We start from the raw sequence: 7,790 nt of genomic DNA on the forward strand, positions 1-7,790 counted from the left end.
AGTTTTGATCCAACTGGATTTTGCTGAGTCAGAGGACCAGGCTCAGGCTGGGTAGGCACCAGGACCACATACAGCAACAAAGACCAGGATTCTCCATATGTGTACTGGTCTGAATGACCCCTGGATTAAAGACATCCCTGAAAACCAGCTCACAGTGAAGAAAAAGACAGGAGCCCACATGTTCCAAGGGATAAAGCTGCCTCAGCGCAGGAACGTCCCTCCGGCTCTGACGTCCCCGTGTGCGATGCAGAGCGTGCGTCCTGGCAAAGGACACAAATGAACAGCACAGGCAAGATCAGATTATGTGAAATCCCCTGCTCACTTGACCTCCTTCACGTCCTGTCTTCTATTTATATGCCTTGGAGCTGCCAGGGACAGCGTGGGTTGTCCTTGACCCACACTCGCAGGGCTGGGGGGCTTAGCCGTGGGTCCGTGGGGTTAGGGTTGGCTCCTGGAGCTGGCTGCCACTGTCTTGAAAGGAGAGGCTTGAAGGGTTTCCTCCTAACAGCCCGACTGTGGGGTCTGCTATCCGCCTCTTGCTGGAGGTGAAAAGCAAACTGAAATGCTACCCTGGACTAACCTCCCCGTCAAGTGACAGGAAGGTCAAGGGGGACTCCTTGGGCTTTGGTGCTTGGGTTTCCTCAACAAGCGGTGATTTATTCTTTGTTTTATGCAATATTTAAAGAGAAGGTCCTGGCCGGGGGCCAGGGCTGGTTACAGATGTCTGCTCTGTTTGCCTTTCTCACGTTCTTCCCCTCCGGTCCCTTCCTGGCAGGAGCTGCTCACCGCCTGCTCCTGAGGGAGATGTGGGTTTGGGGAGGTAGAGATGCCACTGGCCCGGAGCCCGGGGTTTGGTCTTGGTGCTGGTCTAGCATGGGGGGATGCAGGGCAGTGAGCACCCAAGGGAGTACGGGAGCACCCAAAAGAGCCTGCTGGGAAGAGCCAGGTCTGTGAGGGGAGATGTTCTCCATGGAGAGCTCTTGGAGAGGGATGAGGTCGGGGGCTTGGTGGGGCAGGGCTGGACTATGGCAAAGCAAAGGAGGTGCTTTGGGGAAGTGATATGTGGATTTGCCTTTACTGCTGCTTTCTCAGCCCCCTCACAACAGGCTGGACATGAATCCCCCAGGCCCCAGAGGGGTTATTTTCCTAAGACTGGGAGCCAGGGCCATGGAGAGAGGGAGCGTTTCGTGCCTGTGCCAATCTCTCCCCCCACGAGGACACCCTCGTCGCACCCCACACACTGTGCTGCATGGCGAGAACAGACCCTCCGCACATCAGGCTGGGGAAAACAGAGCCAGTAGCTTGGCATCGTCTGGATTTAACCTTCCAGCTTAGTCCCCTCCAGGAAGCAGGACGTGACCTCCTCATTTCCACCGCCCAGGCACGGCTGGCAGCCGGCAGCAGCAGCACACAGCTCTGCATCTCTGGGCTGGAACAATCAGCGCGCAGCAGGCATGCACAGACAAGTGTCAGCTGAATTTCTGTATGACTTTAAATACATTAGCAAGGCCACAAACACAGCTCCAAAGTGCTGCAGGCACAGCCAAGCCAATAAATAACCACCAAACCCACCAGCAAGAAAATACCCCCCCTCTTTCCACGGGAGATAAGGCTTAGCATCACTTTCCCCCTTGTACCTGTATAGCAACGGAGCAGATCCACTCTCTACCTTGCTGTGTTTGAATCCAGTACCAGAAGGGTCAATTCTGTGCCACTTCTGCGGAGTCATTATACTGTCGGTTATATAAATGTCTGGGCATGCACAAAAGGCAGTGCTGATACAGAGGCTCCGACACCAACTCTCTCCAACACCTGCTTTTCAGCTGGAGAGAAAGCCGAGCACAAGAACATCTCGAGAGCTGTCACACAGAAAGCTGCTGTCTTTCAAGCTGAATGGAGGTCTAAATAGCTCTCACTTCTCCTTTAGAATCTCATTTCTAAATGCAATTAATACTGGCACATGCATAATGAGAGACTGACGAGTGAATACAGACTCCGGCAATAAAGAAGCCAGCCCCAAGTGCTATGTAAATATTACAAATCCTCACTAGAAGCTGACCCAGGGAAGACAGCTTGCTGATGATTAAACCCAAGTGACAATACGACTGGATTCCTACATCTGTCACAATACTACCTGCAGATACATAATGAGCCACACTAAAAGAACTAGCTCTTGCTGCTCCTCAATGCAGATAAAATGTCTATTTGTAGAATGTAATTAATCTCTTCTTCAAAATCAGGAACCTTAGTGTCCTTGGTAACAACATGCCAGTGACTCAGAGAGCATCTCCAGCTTTTTCTTCTGATTTTTGAGCAAGTTATTGAAAGTGACCCCAAATTCTAGCACTGAAAAGGAGCTGTGCTTCAGAAGTGGAAAAGCCAGCTGGGTATCTGGAGGTGGGGATGGGTTTTACCCACCTCTCTGGTCTCAGCAGGGCTCCTTTGGCAGCTTAAGGAGGTTCCTGGACTTGTTTCAGCCATGTTCCCTAGGATGAGACGAGCTCTGTCCCAAGACCCGGTCCCCAACCCATTGAGCACAAATTTCCTTTTACCATCAGGTGTAACCAGGCAGAGAATAATACTGCAAGCAGAGCAAGGGCGAGAATCACAGGGCAAAGCTGCTCCCTCTTTTGCCTGGTTTCCACAGGCAATTAAGTGCTGTGCGATCGCGCTCTGTGTGTGCATACATGCACACATGCGTATGGCTGCTCCCCCAGATGGCTTTCGAGCCTGCTGGCTTATTTCGGCCAAGTTTGGCAGGGGATAGATGTTCAAAGACACCGAGTCCCTACCAGGTAGCAAAGATGCAAAGCCATGAGCACTGGCAAGGCAGAGGGATGCAGGAAAGTGTTGCTGGCAGAGCCCTGGGTCCCTTTGAGGGTTGTGCTTGGGCATCGCCTGCTCCTCCGGCCACCTGCTCCGGGCTGGCTGAGACTCATGCCGAAAATGCAAAGCTGGGCCACTCAAAAGCACCCAGGGGCCATATCTGCTTTCTATGAATTTCAGTGGGAAGCAACCGCTGCTGGATGTTGCTCACTGACCCAGTTCCAAAGCCCAGGGGAAGGATGGGCCATGATAAAGGGACAGCTGGTTGGAGAGAGTGGGTGACGGAAGACTTGCATAATTTATTTATTTCCTAGCAAAAAAAGAAAAAAAGAATTGTTGGAAAAAACCAGCCTATTCCAGGCTAAACTGTGCTGCAGGAATTCCTTGTGAGACTTGAGCTGAGGTGCTTGGTCCCCCTGCAAGGGACATTCACCCCTGCCTGCTGCACACTGCTTTGAAGAGCCTGGGGGGGGACATGGGGAAAAGGAGGTTTTTGTTGTTACCGAGGGCTCAGCTCCTTCGATGCAAAGCTTACAGCAAGTTATTGCTTTCATTTAGAAAGGGCTGCAATTGGCACCACTCCCACAGCTCACCCCATCTTCTCTGTCCCCAGGCATCCCGAGGGAGACGAAGAGACCAGAGGAGAGGCTGGCTCTGACCCTCACACCACATAACACTGCTTCGGAGTAAAAGCCAGGTGGGATGTAGCAGTTATCTGGGATAGATGCAGCTTTGGGGAAATTGTGGAAATAAAGTGTTAGCTTGGGGTAAAAAGCCTGGCCTTTGTCTTTCTGCCCTCCTCACAGACCCCACATTTGAATGCTGGTTTTTAATGGTGGTTTCTTCCTGTTTCACCCAGGATTTCATCCAGGTGTCTTTTTGCCTGCTGGTGAGGCTGTGAAGACGCTAGGAAAGTGGCTCACTCTGGGGGAAGGAAATTAGAGCCCAAACGGCCATTGGAAGGGAAAAGCCCATTTTTCCATCACTTCCAATAGCAGCTCAGTTCCCAGGTGAGGGTACATTCAGCCCTTCCTCTGTGGCCTCCCACCCTCTGCCTGGATGCCGAGTGTCTCGTAGGGACAGAAAAGGCAGCAGAGCCGGTGACGGTCCAGCTGGAGTGGGGATGGGGTACATGTGACATGGGGATTTGGGACTGACATTGCTTTGTGTCCTGTACAGTGACCCCAGAGAGTGAGGGCAGGCTCCAGGCTGTCCATCTGCAGCTCCTAGCAAAGGTAGGGCAACTCACACCGCTGTCTTGGCCCCAGGAGGAAACCTTTGGTGTCAAGGGTGAGGGGATGCTGGCCTGGGCTGGGGCACGTGTGTGGGGTTTGGGGGGAATTGAGGGCAGGGCTGTCTTTCCTAATTCCTGCCCAGACTACAAGGCACTGCTGAATGCTTGTGAGCAGCTCAGGGACTCACCCTGCCCTGCCTTCCCTTCAGCAGATCCCCCAAGGCTCATAACCCCACCTGTCCCAGCTCTCAGCAAACAATTAACCATGACTCTTCCTCCTCCTGCAGCTCCCCTGCTTGCTGCAGCCGGCACCCAGCACATCCTGGCCTCTGCACACGCTGAAACCCCCGGCGAAACAACCCACGACATCAACCCGCAAGCCGATGAACCCATATCACCCTGGGTCCCCTCCTGCCACTCAGGGAGGACCAGGCACTGGGCTAAATGCTGGTGCAGAAAAGAAATTTACCTGCCTTTAAGGCTGAGCCCTGGGGGGAGGCCGGCAACCCCACGGCGATGCCCTCTGCAAGCCGTAACACAGCCTGTGGACCTGGGGCGATCAGGCGTCCTGCTCCCGGCAGTGGGGTTCGCACACCCTCTGCAGCTTTCCCTTCTATATAAATACATTAATAAAAGATCAGTTTGCAGACGCAGCTTGCTGTAGATGACAGCATTAGAGGCGCATCTGTTTCTACTAAGCACCAGTCTCGTGCTGGGTTTATTTGGTCCATTTGCGGCGGGGAAGTGTTGCTTTCAGCATTCAGAGATGTCTCGTGTCTGGGAGAAGTCGGGGGGAGATATATTTTTGGCTCTATTTAGCCACAAAAATTTGGTTTTAGAATAAAGAAAAATATGCCTGTTTTCTGTTTGCTGCCAAACTGAGGCAGACGATTTCTTGTGCAAGCCTTCATTTGTTTGAGAACTCGGTGTCCTGTTGGAAAAATAAATGTTCTGATGGGAAAAGTCTATCAGCATGTATTGATCAGTCATTGGGACCAATGGACTTGCAAACATCAGCTTCAACCTAACTGAAAAAGCAGTTCCCAAAGGTTTTGCCAATACATGGGAGGCAGAAGGAGACAGGTCTTTGCTTTTTTGGTGAGTGAAGTAGTCACACAGCAGAATCCTTTCTGTGGGCACAGTTGCGCCGGCCTCACCATGGCTGGAATGAATTTTCCATGCCAAATACTCCCCCTTTGCACCTAGAACAGGCTGATTGCTCCTTTCTGAAAGCCAACCACCACCGGCAGCCACGATCAGGACACAGCAATGGGGGAAGGAGAGCAGCTGATCAGCGTCAGTGGGGAAGAAGCCTGGGATGTGGCTCCTGCCCGGGATGCTCCTGGCTGATGGCAGCACCTTCTCCCCATCCTGGGGCTGTAGCTTCACCTCCCCGCCACCAAGGTAAGGCCAGACATATGGACAAGAGTTCCCAGTGTCTTGGTTCTCCACAGTGAGAATTGCACAAATGCCTGTAGAGTTTTCCTAATAGATTTTTCCCCCCTGAAGCTTTTAAATTAAGCCTTTACAACCTCAACTCACTTTAAACAATTTTTTTTCTTCTTTTTGGTAAAGGAAATATTATGATCAGGAAGAATAAAACTGCTGTTTTACCTGGAGCTGCCTTCATTTTATAGCAGTTTAAAAGCAAGATGGAGAGTCAATAATGCCAGGAAGGGGGGGTCGGGGGTGAATACAAAGTACATGCGCTGAAAGCAGCGCAGAAGAGATTGGGGGCTGGAAAGACAAAAGCTTTTCAGGATTGAAGTCTCACAAGCAGAATCAGCTCCTCAGATGATATAAATCACCTGGACTCCCCTGACATGCTGGTATTGCTGTAGCATGGCTTTTATGTATTGATTTAAGGGAAAAGAAAGGTCAGGGGCTTAGCTGCAGAGGAGGCATCAGGGCTGAGGCTGCTCAGCTCTGGGTGGGCAGTGATGAGCAACAAGGAGGACCTGCAAGGTCAGAAATGGGATGGAGAGGAGCCCCAAGAAAGATGAGCATATGCTGGAGCTATGATAGCCCCAAAGACTAGGAGCAAAGCCTAGAGTAACCTGCTGAGGGTAGCTGACCGGAGCCCAAATTTGCAATCTTCATCCAGGCACAGTCATCCTGGACTTAGGGAAAATCCGGATTTCAGTCTGGAACTTACCAGCAGTAACTCCGACCTTTTTCCCCATCTGAACTAGCACATAAAAAATCCCAGAAAGGACAACATGGGGCCAGCTGGAAATGGTGCCTGCAAATGTCACGGTGCTGCCGGGAACAGGGTCACTGCACTGCAAACCTGGGTGTGCAAACATCGTTTGCTAAATCAACTGCACGGGGGTGTTATAGATTTGGGGGATAAAGGTTTCCTGAGCCATGGAAAGGCCAGCTCTCTGCTTGGGGACCTCCGAGAGGGTGGATTTCGTGAGAAATGTTCTTTATTTACTCAATCAGCCGCAGCCAGCCGCTGAGCTAAGAGCGGGCAAGTCTGCCTGTAGCAAGCGGCTGCACAAGGATTGCTGGCCGCAATGAGGTGTTTGCTGTCTGCGCTGAGATTTGTGATGGTCCCAGAAGGCCCTTGGTGGGTGGGAGTGGGAATTCGCTTAACCTTGTTTACTGTGTCCTCTCTGCCGGCCAAAACCACCCTCCGCTTTACGAGAAACACAGAATTGGTAGTGACAGCCCTCACGGGCCAGGCACGGTGTCACCCGCGGTTCTCCGAGGGATGGGATGCTGATGGTCTCCTCGTGGCCAGGAAGCTGAAGGACATGGTCCCACCATCGTGGTCCCACTGTCGTGGTCCTGCTGAGTAGATGCAGTTTGAGGAGGAAGGAAGGATTGTGACATCTATGCTCTTCTTCTTTCCATCTCTGTCCCCACTAAAATACAATTTGGGAAAAACCAAAAGGGAAATGAAACAGTGAGGGGGCTACACCCAGCTGGGGGGGGTGGAGGTGGTGTGGGACCAGCAGTCCCACACAGCCTGGAGGAGGGGGGGAAGCTGTGGGGCCTTCTCGGGCCCAGCTCCCCAGGGTTTATCTGACTGTCTGTTTTCATCATTTCTCTGTGAGAAGGGAAAGGGACCACACAGCAGCAGAAAGTCCTGGAAATCTGTGAGTGAGACCGTTCCCAGCACCCTTCCCTCCACCATTGCCCCTGTATACAATTGGCTATGGAGGACGTATGGTTCTGTATAGGCTCCAACTCAGTGAGATAACGCCTCGCAATTAAATTCCTAATTACAGCCAGCAAGTGCACTTTCCCAGCTCAGATTCTCCTGTCTCGGTTGCACAAATGGTCGCTCTGACGGACCAAGTGGACCAGGGCTGGGGTCACCCCATCTTGACTGCCGTTTGCTCCATCCCCTCCGTACCAGACACTGCTGCCTCCCCTCTGCTTCCGCTTCTGAGGCATCCTAAAGGCTGCTTGTGCCCTATAACTTTTCCTTTTCTCAAAAAAAACCCCCAACCCCCAACCAAAAAACTACAGTAGAAGCAGGGGGAGGAAATTGCTTCAAGTTTCTTAACTATCTCATGGAACAAAAATGCTTCTTAAGGCTGTTCAGGGAAAGAGAGGGTCAAATGTCCCTCATTAATGCTGATTTACTGAGAGGGCTGGGAAGTGGAAGAGGGAGACAGTCCAGCTGCCTGTCTCAGCGCACAAGGAGCCCGGTGTGGGATCCAGGCTGGGAGGTGAGGGCCGGTCCCCCCACCATGAGATCGGGGTGATGGGTTTACCA

The sequence above is a fragment of the Haliaeetus leucocephalus genome, unplaced genomic scaffold (assembly GCF_000737465.1).
Source record: "Haliaeetus leucocephalus isolate CR32 unplaced genomic scaffold, Haliaeetus_leucocephalus-4.0 Scaffold657, whole genome shotgun sequence".
In the NCBI taxonomy this organism is placed as follows: domain Eukaryota; kingdom Metazoa; phylum Chordata; class Aves; order Accipitriformes; family Accipitridae; genus Haliaeetus; species Haliaeetus leucocephalus.